Source organism: Erinaceus europaeus, chromosome 5 (assembly GCF_950295315.1).
Source record: "Erinaceus europaeus chromosome 5, mEriEur2.1, whole genome shotgun sequence".
Classification (NCBI taxonomy): Eukaryota; Metazoa; Chordata; class Mammalia; order Eulipotyphla; family Erinaceidae; genus Erinaceus; species Erinaceus europaeus.
This window is the reverse complement of record NC_080166.1, coordinates 18331577-18345073: the sequence shown is the minus strand read 5'-3', so window position 1 is coordinate 18345073 and position 13497 is coordinate 18331577. Positions and strand designations below refer to the sequence as shown.

Sequence of the window (13497 nt, the reverse complement as noted above, 5' to 3'; positions counted from 1 at the left end):
CTCCCCCTATCACCCCCTTCCCTCTCAATTTCTGGCTCCCTCTATCCAATAATAAATAAAGATAATACATTTTTTAAAAAGAGTCCTTGGGCTGTCTCTTTTAAAAAAGAGAGAGAAATTGAGAGGTTAAAAGGAGACAGAGACCCCTGCAGCCCTGCTTCACTACTCATGATGCTTTCCTCCTGCAGGTGGGGCCCAGGGACTTGAACCTGGGTCGTTGCACACTGTCATATGTGAGCTCAACCATACGTCCTCTTAGGGAGATTTTTATGAGTTACAGGAATCAAATGATTGACCCAGGGTCCTACCCAATGAGTGTGAATCCTGAGATCAGGTCTACTTCTGTGGACTCCAGGCTTGCAATGTGCTGACACTAAGAGATTTAGAATACATTAACTCTCTCTAAATAGTTCACTCTTTGATTTTTTTTAACTTTTTAATTTTTTAATTTTATTGCCTCCATGGTTATTGCTGGGGCCCAGTGCCTGCACTACAAATCCACTGCTCCTGGAGACCACTTTCTCTATTTTGTTTCCTTTATCACAATAGTTATTATTGCTGTTGTTGTTGGATAGGACGACAGCAACCGAGAGGGGAGGGGAGACAGAGAAGGAGAAAGACAGACACTTGCAGACCTGCTTCACTGCCTTGTGAAGTGACTCCCCTGCAGGTGGCAAGCTGAGGGCTGGAGCTGGGATCCTTGCGCTTTATACCATGTGTGCTTTACCCAGTGCACCACTGCCCAACACCCCTCACTCCCTTTTTTGTAGATTAACATGGTTTTGGCAAGTTCCTATTGCTTCCCTAAAGGAACATTTGTGCAGGGCCTGGTTAGTGGAACACCTGGTTGAGTGCCCATGTTGCAATGCACAAGGACTAGAGTTCAAGCCCCCAGACCCCACCTGCTGGGGGGGTGGCTTTCAGAATGGTGAAGCCAGGCTGCAGATGTCTCTCTGTCTCTCTCCCCTTCCCTCTCAATTTGTCTCTATCCAAAATAAATGAAAAGTATATTTTAAAAAGCCCCAATGCTTTCTGTGAATAGATCTGCACATTTGTTTTGAATAGCTTCTGTGAAAAACTTGCTCATAGAGCTTTTCCGGGAATGAGTCCCCCATGCTGAGGAGGTGCCACACATTATAATGAGCAGGTTCAAGACAGCGTCCTTTGCTTTGGTCATTTTCTTTCGTCTTCACGGTGTTTTTGACAGGCACTTTCATGTTATAATTGCAAATATAAGAAACTTACCATGAGCATACATTTGTTTATCTTTTTTCCTTTTTTAAATCTCTGAGCAGTTGTTTTCAGTACACCTCCCTGTGAAAGCTCTCTGGAGGACAGACTCACTCACAACCTAGGCACCAGGACCCCAAAGTTCTTTTCAGCCCCTTTCTTTCCTGAGTCCTTTTCTTTTTTATCAGGGAAGGGAGGTTTAATGGTTGACAATAAACAAATTTTCTCTTTTTTTTCTGCAAAATATTCTCACCCCCAATCCTAGGTCTTCCTCCATCATCAGGTACCAAGACCTGAACGCCACCACCGCTCCCCGCCCTCCCTGACAAAAACCTTTACTTCGGGGCAATACACCAAACCCAGTCCAAGTTCTGCTTTGTGTCTTCCCTTTCTGTTCTGATTTCTAGCTTCTATGTCAGCCTAGAACTTGAAGGGCAGGGGGGTCGGGCGTGGCGCAGCGGGTTAAGCACACGTGGTGCAATGCGCAGGGACCGGCGTAAGGATCCCGGTTCGAGCCCCCGGCTCCCCACCTGCAGGGGAGTCGCTTCACAGGCAGTGAAGCAGGTCTGCAGGTGTCTATCTTTCTCTCCCCTCTCTCTCTGTCTTCCCCTCCTCTCTCGAATTCCCCTCTCTCTCTGTCCTATCCAACAACAAAGCAACGTCAACAATGGCAATAATAACCGCAACGAGGCTGCAACAACTAGGGCAACAAAAAGGGGGAAAAATGGCCTCCAGGAGCGGTGGATTCATGGTGCAGGCACCGAGCCCAGCAATAACCCTGGAAAAAAAAAAAGAACTTGAAGGGCAGAGAAGGAACAGGTTTGTGAGAACAAAAGTGTGTGGGGAGTCACTTGATATCTGTGTGAGCGAGCTCATCCATTAAACAATGATTTATTTTGCCGCCAGGGTTATCATCGGAGCTGGGTGCCTACATGGCTCTACAGCCCCCAGGGGCCATTTTTGTTAAGACAGGGGAAGAGAAAGACAGAGAGACAGAAGCAGGGACACAATCATCCAGCACCACCCAGGCTCTCGTGAAGCAATTCCCCTCAAGCTCCTCCGTGGGGGCCAGGGGTGGGGTCTCTCACACCTGGGTTCTAGCACAGGACCCACACATGGTGTGTGCACTCCACTGGGCAAGCCACCGCCAGGTGCCCACTTTGCTTTTCCTTTTTGTAAATACCCTTTAGAATATAAAGACCTTAGGGGGCAGGGCGGTGGTGCACCTGGTTGAGCGCACATGTTAGTGTTCAAGGACCCAGGTTCGAGTCCCCGGTCCCCACCTGCAGGGGGAAAGCTTCACAAGTGGTGAAGTGGGTCTACAGGTGTCTGTCTCTCTTTCTCTCTCCCTCTCTAGCTCCTCTACCCTCTCGATTTCTGGCTGTCTCTATCCAGTGAATAAAGATAATTTTAAAAAAAGAATATAAAGACTATGAGTCCATGCTCCAACTCCTCATGAGACCGAAACTTTATTTGGAACTCAAAATTCCATAATTGCCATAACCACATTTTTTTTAATAAAAAGGATATAAAATCCCCCGCCTCGCCCACCTCAGCTGTGCAGTGGAGAGTCACTTCTAACAAAGACTCATGGGAAGACAGGATGGCAGGTTCAGCTTTGCTTGTCTCTCTGCATGTGTGTGTCCCTTCTTAGAATGTGACTGATTCTCAAACTTTCGTTTATTCTCCGAAGAGTCACAGTGGGGTGCAGGGTAGCTTCTGAAAATGTTAATTCTTGGATACAACCCCCCCTCTTCACAAAAAGCCACTGCATCTGCATCTCCCTGTCTGAGGTAAAGGGGTGAGAAGGGAAACAGGTGTGCATGAAAGAGAGAACCACACAGCGCCAACAAACTCAAGGAGCACTGATCACCCCTTACTATATTCAAATAAAATCTTTTCCTACCGTGTCGTGCCAATCACTTCAGCGACCAGAACGAAACGGGCTCATTCTATCTCTCCCCAGGGGGATGCATTCGCTTTCTTTTATCTCTTGACTAGGCAATTTATGACTCCAATGTGAATTCATTTGCTTTTGCAAAGAGATCATTGTTGCCTGTTTTCATTCAGCAATATCAGTATCAGCTTTCTTTGGAAACACGGCCATCGATCTCTTTGCTTCACACTTGGCAGTCGGCTTCACGTGCTCATTTGCAAAGAAACAGCAGAGGGCAAAATGGCCTCAAGGACCCTCTTCATTCTGCCTGGTCCACTCAGCAAGCCAGCACCAAGCATCTGCAAACAGGTGGCTGAGATGAGCATTTTGCATTTCCCTGATAAGCAGTACCTTCTGCAGCTGAAGAGCTAGAAGTCCCTCGTGCTCTGAAGCAAAGTCTACGTACAGGAATGTGGAAACCCTCAAGCTTTACTGTAAGACTGTGTACGGTCACCTCAGGCACTGATAGTCCTTAGAGAAAATCCAATTTTGAGATTGCCATGGAAATTACAGGGCTGTGTCAACACCACACCAGAAGCTCCTCCCCTCATCCAGCTCTACATTTTTTTTTCTTTTTTGGAGGGGTGCTCTCTGCAGAATGATCCTCCTTGGCTAGGTCACATGACCAGGGAGCAGACAGTTAACCTCCTCTCTGTGGCTTTGGAATAGTTCTTTGTGGGTGTGGAACCCCAGAGCTTTGGGTTTGGGATTTGTTATCCAAAACCTTGGGGGCGGAGAAATGGAACCAGAAACCAGTCCTTTTTGAAAACACGAGAGATAAAGCAAATCCTTTCAAGAGTGTGTGCAGAGAGAGGCCAGTGTTAGCTCTCAGGTCTGAGGAGTCCCTTGCCCCCTTGTATGTAAGGGGGTAAGGAAAGCAGAGCCAGGAAATGGGATCTTCCACAGCTGACTAGGAAACAAGCTAAGGAAGTCAGCTCACTTGCCCTGCCTCCCTTGGAATTTTGTACAACTCTCACCTGTTTTAATCTTTGTGTTTTTTTTTTTAATGAACAGAACTGTAATTTGCTTACTGAAAGATATATACAACTGTATTTGTAGGGGTTTTCATGAAAAATTACCACCCATCAAAGACAAATCCACATTCTCTAACAGAAATCAACTGATCTGAGGAGAAGCAGTCGAAAATATCTGAACACAAAGCTGTCCACGGTGCTGGGTGGGAGAACAGGATGAAGATGGAACCGTTCTGTCGCTTCTGTGCAACGTAACAGAATCCATTAGCCACACGAATGCTCAAAATGTGGCTAATACAATGGAGGAGTTGACTTTGTCACTTTTCAAATGAACAGTAGTTTTTTGGGTTATTTTAAATTTATTTTTCCCTTTTGTTGTCCTTGTTTTTCATTGTTGTTGTAGTTAGATAGGACAGAGAGAAATGGAGAGAGGAGAGGAAGACAGAGATGGGGAGAGAAAGACAGGCACCTGTAGACCTGCTTCACCACCTGTGAAGCGACTCCCCTGTAAGTGGGGAGCCAGGGACTCGAACCAGGATCCTTATGCTGGTCCTTGCACTTTGCGCCAGGTGCGCTTAACCAGCTGTGCTACCGCTCTACTCCCTGAACAGTAGTTTTAATGCCCATGCCATGGTTCCAAACCTGTGGTTTATTTGGGGGGAGATTTCTCTATAATCACTGCTGAGATTTAGGGGGATGGGGCTTGGGGACAGAAATGAAGGAAGGATCTTAGCAGATCCCCACGTAGCCATTTAAACAATACCCAGAATTCTCTACAGCACACTACTCACTCCAATTGGAAACAAAAGGCCTAGGATTTTGCTCATTCTGGAGGGTCAGGTCTCTGGGTCTATGCACAGAATGTGAAGCCTGGGTCATGCCTGGGGCATCTGTGCACAGGCATCTGGTGGGGAGCTCAAGTGGAAGGAACTGTTCATTTTTGGACAGTGTTTCCATAGCTGGAAAAGGATCTGGAAGTGGAGAGAATGTAGGGTCCTTTCTGGCTGCCGGCAGGCTGAACAGACCCTTTCTTCTTGGGGACCAAGGTCTTGCTCTTGCTCTGAAACACTTTGCTGGGATCCAGCTTGTTCACAAAGGAGTCAGGCTCTTCCATGAACAGGTATGTGCTGTGTATTATGGGTTTGTACATGTTGAGCCCTTGCTTAGCTTGGAGGCTAATGCCACAGCTGGTGAAGGCCTAGGTGGGTGGCAGAGGATAAGAGGCAGTAAAGGTATCTGTGAGGAAATGGTAGCAGAGTGCTCGGTCCAGGAACCAGATCTCAGTCGTGGGGAAAGACCCTCACAGGAGGGGCTGTAGACAGGTCCCCACTTGACCCCATGGCTGGTGATGTTGTTTTCCAAACCGGAAACCTTCCTGCACATACTTCCTCGTTCCTTTAAACAAAGGCCCTAAGTTACCGCACATGGCCAGCTGAAACCCACTGTTAATATCCTGGTTTTGCTTCATTGCCCCCTTCCCTCCTGCCCTGAGGTGCTCATGATTCACCTTTAGAGAGAAGCCTGCCTGCATGGTGAGCTCATGGCCAGACCTTGTAAGGTAATTTCCCAGTAAGGAACAAATACCTGATAGGTCAAGGCTTAACGCCGCACTGTGTGTGTGGCTTAATGATTACCTTAATTTTTTCCTAACCCTTGGGTATATCTACAGCTTGTACCTACAAATAAACGAGATGTCTCTCTGAAGCTTCTCCTGGAAGAGGCCGTGTGATTCCTCTCTGCTAACTCTCCCTTGTCAGCAGGGTTCCCAGGACCCCCGGGTGGCCCTTCTCCCCTTCCTCCCCACCCCCAACAGTCACCGATGCCCAGAGGAGAAATAGCCCCTACACTCAGTCTTGTGCCAATCCTGGTTTCTCCCTTTTGTAGATAAGACAAACTTTCCCAGGTCCACTGCAAGGACCCAGCTCAAATATCACACTTTGTGAACTGAAGTGCAGCTTCTCTGGCTGGTTCTCACTAGCTTCTTGTGTTGTGCTGTCCAAGTCTGCCAGAGTCGACGCGTTAGGACCTGAGCACATGGGAGACGGACTGAGTGGCGTCAGTTTGGAGACGCCATCAATTGCCGAGCTGCCCAACGGAATGCTACGCTCATCCAACCTCACACTCCCTGTCATGTGGAAGCCCTGGGGCAGAAGGTAAAAATTCTTCACATCTTCAGACATTATGCAGTTATTTTCTTGTTCCCATGAAGAAATCATATGACATTCAGCAGGTGCTCTCTCTAAGATGGTCACCTCTATCACACCTGGAGGAGAGTCGAGGATTCGGATGACCCCCAGGGTTAGCTTGTCCAGGTGGGGCTTGCTGCCACTCTCCAGATTGGGTGGCAGGCCCTCCCCCCCTTTTATTTTTACTGCCACCACAGTTATTGCTTGGTGTCTGCAGAACAATGAATCTACTGTCTCCAGCAGCCTTTTTTTTTTTTTTTTTTCTTTTAGCTAGGACAGAGAGCATTTGAGAGGGGAGCAGGAGACAGACACCTAAAATACTTGCTTCAGCACTTGTGAAGCCTCCCTCCTGCAAGTGAGGAGTAGGGGCTCGAACCTGGGTCTTTGTGAACAGTAGTATGTGCGACACCACCTGGCCCTCGGTTTTAATGGCTTGTTTGTTTGTAATGTTGTGCTGGATGCCAAATTCTGGCCTCCTCCACATTTGCTCTTGCTGAGCCATCTTCCACAAGCTGCTTTTAATCTTGATTGTCATGAGAGGAACAAACATTTTCTGTTATGTGGATGGGGGGACCTCTTCTTGGAAGGAGGCGTCATTTCTGAACTTCACAAGAAGACAGAAATCATTTTTGCAAGCAGGGAAAGCAGGGGGGTGGGCTTTGTCCTTAATGAGTGACCCACTAGCTGCTGTAATTAGCCTCGTGTTGGGAACCAAACCCCTCCCCAACACCCACAGGCTTTGGATAGATACCCCACAAGTGCACAAAGCTGTCTGCCTCCCACCCCACTCAGTCCTCTGGGTGTCTATTTATTTGGGGACTGGACCAAATAAGAAAATTTGTGAGGGGCATTTGTTATCTGATTGTTTTTTGGGGGGTGACTAGTTTTCCATATCCAGTGAATGTGATGTCCTTACAAAATTCTGTGTCCTGGGAACTCACTGGGGTCCTTGTCAAAATAATGTCATCATCAAGCTGAGTTATTGTAGAGAGAGCAGAGAGAGGCAAGCCTAATGAAGTTGGTGAGAGGACACCCTGGAAATCTTCAGCCAGGCACAGCAAAACATTCTCAGTTGAGACCAACCGGGGGGGGGGGGGTGGAGAGAGAGAGAGAAATAAAAAAGATGATCTTGTGTCCTTTGGGATAAAGTGGATGGGTCTGGAGAAGATGGTGCTCAAGGAAGCAAGTCAGGAGGGAAGGGCAACTACAGGATGGTGTCACTCGATGCAGAATGCAGAGAATTCAGTAAACAAATGTGAGAAAAAAACAAATGTCAACTTGTTCCTAAAACTTTGGGAGCACTATGGTGGCTATCTATGGGGGTGGGGTAGGGACACAGACCTTAGGTGACGGAAGTGGTGAAAAGAAAGACCATACTGTAATCCATTACTCAACAAACCTCTAAAGCTAAAGCGAGAAAGAGAAAAGCAATGAAGAGAAAGGGGAAAAAATGGACAGAAAAGGGGGCCAGGTGGTGGTGTACCTGGTTAAGTGCTCATGATACAGTGCGCAGGGACTCAGGTTCAAGCCCCTGGTTCCACCTGCGGGGGGTGGGGGGAGCTTCACGAGTGGTGAAGGAGAGCCGCTGATGTCTCTCTCCCTATCTCCTTTCCCCTCTCAATTCATCTCTGTCTCTACCCAATAATAAATTAATTAATTAATTGAACAAAGAATTGGACAGAAAAGGTGACAAATTTTGAACTGCAATATCTCTGCAAAGAAAGGCAGCACACTGGGATCTCAGGCCTAAGATGAAAGGCTTTTCATGCCGACCCGCAGTGAGGCTTCACCTTTGAACGCTCACACCTGCGAAGGCTTCTGACTTAAAGCCTGCTTCTCACCCGTGGGCCCTGGTAACAGCACTTGGCAGCAACAGTCCAAGTGAAATGGGCCTTCTATCTTCTGCTGGACCTAAGGAACCATGAGGCAGAGCAACCTGGAGCTTCCCAAATGAGCCACTTCCCAGAGTGTGTGAAAGGCACTCTCACCTCCACCCAGAGATTCCTCCACCAGCAGGTGGGCAAAGTTCAAGAGTTTCCTTTTATGTTGAGACAGCAGAATGAGGCTGGAAGGTGGCACCTGGCGTCTGGCTTCCAAACCTCATTTCCACAGCAAATGACAGATACTCCCAGGAACAGAATCCACGACAAGGTGCCACTAATTCCTCTTGGTTATCTACAGGTCCCAGGACGGACAGATAGGCTGGAAGTCTCCACTCTATTTTCTAAAGTACTAGATGCAGGGAGAAACAAAAGCTAAGCTCTCATCTCTGAATGGCTGGATTCTGCCCATCAAAGGGCACAAGAGGAAATTCTCCAGGAGCAGACAAGGAGAAAGGGCTTTGGGGAAGGGGTGGGTTTGGGAGGATAAGCCTGGACACAGTCCTCTTCACAAACTAGCTTAACTACTGGACTGAGGGGGTCTGACATCATAGCATCTTATGCAAATTTGGTTCAGATGTTATTAACTATATAGACACAGAAAGAAAGATAGGAAGGTAGGTAGATAGGTAAGTAGGTAGGTAGGTAGAGGTAGGTAGGGGTAGATAACATAATGGTTAGGCAAACAAAGTCTCATGCCTGAGGCTCCAAAGTCCCTGGTTCAATCCCCCATACCACCATAAGCCAGAGCTGAGCAGTGTTCTGGTAAAATAAAGAAATAAAGAAGAAGAAAGGAAGGACAAAAATAGATAGATAAATAGAATGCATGAACTCCCTTTCAAAGATTAGACATGTATCTTCAAAAAATGCAGGCTTAGCGTTAGTCTCCGTGCACTGTTTAGTGTTTTGCTATTTGATGCATTTCCCCAACACGCCAAGGGTGGCCTTGGTGAGATTTCTAGAAGGAAAAGTCCATTAACTCAACATAATCCAGAGGAGAAAAATGGCAAATAGCATGCTTCATAGATGAGATCATTTTCTGTATTTGCATTTCATAAATACTGGTTAATACTTCACATTTTTACTATTCCTCTGTGTGGTATCTACTCCCGCGAGACGAGGCATATCCTATACACATACACTCATGCACACGTACTTAACCTGTATGTATTTCATGAGCAGTGAAGCAGGGCTTTAGGGGTTTCTCTCTCTCTCTCTCATTTTAAAAATATTTTTATTTGTTTATCATTGGGTGGAGACAAAGAAATTGAGAGAGGAGTGCAAGATGGAGATTGAGAGAGACAGAGAGATAACTACAGCCCCGCTTCACCACTTGTGAAGCTCCCCTCTTACAGGTGGGGATTAGGGACTTGAAGCCCCGGGGTCCTTGCACACCGTAATGTGTGTGCTTAACCTGCTGCACTACCTCCTGACTCCCCTGAAGTCTGATTTTACATCCGAGTTCCAGTAGACCCTGACTGATATCATGAGTCTCCACAGTCACGTGAGTTGCCATTTTCTAAGCCATTTTTTTAACTGGTGGGTATGCCAGTCAATAATCAAAAGGTACCATGATACCCAGTCACTCAGGAATTGCAGGAGTTCTAGTGTTCTGGTCCATCAATTACTTTAACCTGGACAGGTATCTCTTTACCACCTAGAAGACTTTTGTTTTTTTCTTTTTTTTCAAGACTTGCCTCAGCTCAGGGACTAAAACTGCCCTCTTCCATCTCTTTCATTTCTATAATCTCTCTCCTTTCTGTCTGCAGATTAATTTTTCCACTGTATGTGTGTGTGTGTGCGCGCGCGCGCGCGTTGTTAATTCTTCCAAATTCCTCAGTAATCCCCGCTAATTTATCACATTTCTTAAAGAAAAACTGGCAGCTTTTTTTTTTTTTTTTTTTGCTGTAGTGTAAATAAAAGCTTCTCCCAGCCTGTGTGTATATCTTAGAAGGCCTGGAGATTTCTCCTTCAGAAAAAGAGGTTGGCCGGGGCATTGACCACATCACCCCCCCCCCCTCCCATGACGACAAGAATCAATCAATCTATCGATCGCCACCACGACTATTGCTAGCACTCTGCGCCTGTACCATTCCACCACTCCTGGTGGCCATTTTCTTCTGATTTTTGGTGGAGGGTGAGAGAAGAAGACAGAGAGGAATTGAAAGAGAGGATTCTCGCCTGCAGCGTGGCATGAAACTTCGAAAACTCACTCATGGAGCTTCCTTCCCACAGGTAGGGACCACCAGGGGCTTGAACCCACGTGGAAACACCAGTGGTGTAGCAGGAATGCCATGTCCAGGGCCTGCATCCTATGACTTTTATTGAGGCAGACATAACCGGCATCTAACGGAGCTCCAAAATGAGAGCTTCCAAAGAGGGGTTGCAGAACGGAAGGTGTGGCCAGGGAGAGGCAAGGGAGCTTCTGGCTGTGGGAGGTCCCCTCTGAGAGACAGTCCCAAGGACCCCCAAGCTTCCTGTTCAGAGTCAGCCTTGACAGAGTCACCTTGACAAGACTGAAGGTCACCTGATATCTTAAGCTGATCAGAATTAAATAAGGAATCTAAAGTAGGGCATGTTCTTTTTTTTTTTTCTTCCTCCAGGCAGGGCTATTGCTGGGGCTCAGTGCCTGCACCACAAATCCATTGCTCCTGGAGGCTATTTTTTTCCCCTCTTTTGTTGCCCTTGTTGTTTTATCATTATTGTGGTTATTATTACTGTTATTGATGTTGTTGGTGTTGGATAGGACAGAGAGAAATGGAGGAGGGGAAGACAGAGAGGGGGAGAGAAAGATAGACACCTGCAGACCTGCTTCACCGCTTGTGAAGTGACCCCCCCCTGGAGGTGGGGAACGGGGGCTCGAACCGGGATCCTTACACCAGTCTTTGCAATTCGCACGCCATGTGCGCTTAACCGGCTGTGCTACCGCCCGGCCCCCGAGGGCGTGTTCTTCTAAAGTAAGGGTGACCAGGTGGTTCCCAGAAGGGGGCAGGTAGATTTCTCCAGTGCCCCAAAGAGGAGGAGTGGCTCACAGGCTATCATTCTGCATTCTGACCACAGCCCAAGGGTCCTGTGTCAAACAGACTGAGCAGCAGGCCTGCATTTCCAGTGGGAATCTCGCAGTGAGGCTGCAGAGCTGCGACCCCAGGTTAAGCAGCCTTCTTGTTTCCTTTCTTGAAACAGGTGCACCTGGAGCTGTACCTAAAACCCCCAACTCTACAAGTGTGTGACCTCTGCTCTAACCATTGCACTGATGTCTACACGGTTAATTATAATTGCGATCAGTCTGCATTTAATTCCCCTCCTATTTACCTCAAGCTTTTGATATCTGACTCCCATTGAACCCATATTTACTACTCAGATTCCTGATTTTAACAGGATTCATTTCACCCTCAACTAGCAAGTGAAAGGCCCCTGCTATTTACAGAGGCAGATAAAACAGCCCTCCGGAAATTAGATCTAGGAGGATGTCGACAATTTGGGAGATATTTCTGCTTTGTTCAAAATCATTAATCATTTTAATAAGCTGGAGACTTATCCTGCATTTCAGTGGTTTTGCAGTTTTTCTTTAAAAACATAAAAACATGTCACTTCTGTCCACTTACCACTGTTATTTCAGAATATGGAGAAACTGGACTCAAAGCAGTCTAGGTTCAAGTCACATCCTTGCCACTTCAGCCATGTAATCTTGGGCCAAACACTTACTGATATGCCAGAGAACTGGATTCTCTAGAATGGGGGTGAAAGCTCTCTCTTTTGCAAGCAACTGGTGGCTGCACAAAATAGACTTTGCAAAGCCACTGGCAGAAAGTCTGGAATACAGCCAGTGCTTTATATTGCAGGACATATATGCATATGCCATTTCTTTAATTCCATTTATCTCCTACAAAATGAATACATTTAACTTTTAAGTTATAAAAAGTTTTTTTTAAAAAGCACCCTCTATCAGGAGAAATATGTAAACACTGGTACTTTTTTTAGCCTTCTTCTTCTAGCCTTTATATGTATCCTATTTAAAAGATTTATTTATTAACTAATAAGAGAGAGAGGAGAGGGGGGACAGAGAGAGAATGAAAGCTTCACTCCAGCACAAGCACTGCAGGGGTCGAACTCAGGACCTCATGCTTGAGAGTCCAACACGTTATCCACTGTGTCACATCTCGGGCTATAAGCATCCAATGACAAAAATGACAGGAAGGGAGACTTCATAAGTAGAACTAGGAGGGAAGGCCTATTCTAATGCCTTCCAAACTGGGCATTCTCTGTGAATCCACCCTCCACACAGGCCCAAGATCAAAGACTCTAACACACTTCAGGATCTCAACAAGTGACCCTGCCCACTGCTGGGAAGAAGGGAGGACAAGTTCTCCTCACTCACTCCTTCTCTCTTCTCATCGCCTCTCAGAAACCCCTGATCTGTCGGTGGTCTTGACCCTACCACCTTTGACCCCTCCCCACACACCTGTTGGACTTACTTTGTTTACCTAGCACAGCTCACCAGGGCTGTATATACCACCCTTGTAATATCTGTTCTCCACAGTGCAGGCCTTTTTCTTTGTATAGTATATATACATATGGAGCGCATAATGGTCTCTCTCTTTTTTTTTTGTTACCCGAGTTATTGCTGGGGCTCGGTGCCTGCACAACGAATCCACTGCTCCTGGAGGCTTTTATTCTCCCTTTTTGTTGCCCTTGTTGTTTATCACTGTCATCATCATTGTTATTATAGCTGTTATTGGATAGGGTAGAGAGAAATCGAGAGAGGAGGGGAAGACAGAGGGGGAGAGAAAGACAGACACCTGCAGACCTGCTTCACCACTTGTGAGGCAACCTCCCTGCAGGTGGGGAGCCGGAGGCTCAAAGTGGGATCCTTGCACCAGAACTTATGCTTAACCCACTGTGCTACTACCCAACCCCACCCTCACCCCTAACCCCCCGGCATTGTTCAGCTCTGGCTTATGGTGGTGCAGGGGATCGAACCTGGGACTTTGGAGCCTCAGACATGAGAGTCCATTTGCATAACCATTATGCTGTCTTCCCTCCGCCCTGATGGTCTCTATGTAGTATTTGTACCCTGTGCATGTGTATATATCAAGCATAGAGTCCTAGGGAGCTGGACGGTGACATGCCTGGTTGAGCCCAAGTTACCAAGTGCGAAGACCCAGGTTTGAGCCCCTGCTTCTTATTTGCATGAGTGGTGAAGCACATGTGCAGGTGTTTTCCATCCTCCCTGTCTCGCTTTATCTTCCCTCCCTCTAACTGTCTCTCTGTCTTATCGAATAAAATAGAAA

At 46.9% G+C, this 13497-nt stretch overlaps 1 protein-coding gene and 1 pseudogene across 5 annotated transcripts in view; both read right to left on the bottom strand.

The window, feature by feature from the left end:
• The window catches only part of CTNND2 (catenin delta 2), a 767681-nt gene that overhangs the window by 264497 nt on the left and 489687 nt on the right, over nucleotides 1-13497 (bottom strand). The gene's annotated exons all lie outside the window — the stretch shown is intronic.
• LOC103114606 (tubulin polyglutamylase complex subunit 2-like) lies at nucleotides 5075-6583 on the bottom strand (annotated as a pseudogene).